The following is a 761-nucleotide window of genomic DNA, read 5'->3' as shown; positions in this document are numbered from 1 at the left end:
AATGTCCAACACTATCTAATCAGTTCTAGTTTGTGGTACAGCTGAACAATGGAACATAATACGGACATCGGAAAGATGGTGCTGAAAGTTTCAATGTTGTGGAACTGCTTGCAAAATATTAAACTAAAGTAAAACAGGGTACAGAATAATATGAAGATTAAATCATTAAAATAATACCTATGCACTGAAGTCAATCTACCAAAATGTTAATGGAATTTACTATTGGAAGGATTATAGGTGACTCACTGCTTCCTAGGATTCTTTGCCTTCTCCAAAAATTGTGCTTGCGTGCGTGCGTGCGTGTGTGTGTGTGTGTGTGTGTGTGTGTGTGTGTATGTACATATTACTTTTTACTAGGAGACGTTCTCCTTTGCAGAAATAATTTAAACTGGCTGGAAGAGAGCCCCGAGGAAGGCAGGGAGACTGAAGACTCATTCCATTCCCATGGAAATCTGTTGACTGACTATCGCATAATCTGGTGAAAAAGTGGACTTGCCTTCGTGAGTGACGTCAGCACGGACCGGTTGGGTTTTGTGGGGGAAGCTGCCCACCCTCTGTGATCCTGGTTTCGCTTCTGTAAAATGGGCCCAGCCAACCGAATGGCCTGGTGCCCTGCTTCGTTTTGAGGGTCCCGGGCCGGGGTCACGCGTGCAGGCGCGGTGTGCAGAGCCCCACGCGCGGGGCGTTCCGCGCGGATGGCTGAGGCCGCCGCCCAGCAGCAGCAGCAGCGACGCTGAGCTGACTCGGGCGCCCCGGCGGGC

This window comes from Chinchilla lanigera, unplaced genomic scaffold, assembly GCF_000276665.1.
Source record: "Chinchilla lanigera isolate Chin_1 unplaced genomic scaffold, ChiLan1.0 scaffold00064, whole genome shotgun sequence".
Taxonomy (NCBI): domain Eukaryota; kingdom Metazoa; phylum Chordata; class Mammalia; order Rodentia; family Chinchillidae; genus Chinchilla; species Chinchilla lanigera.
This window is presented reverse-complemented; position numbering follows the sequence as displayed.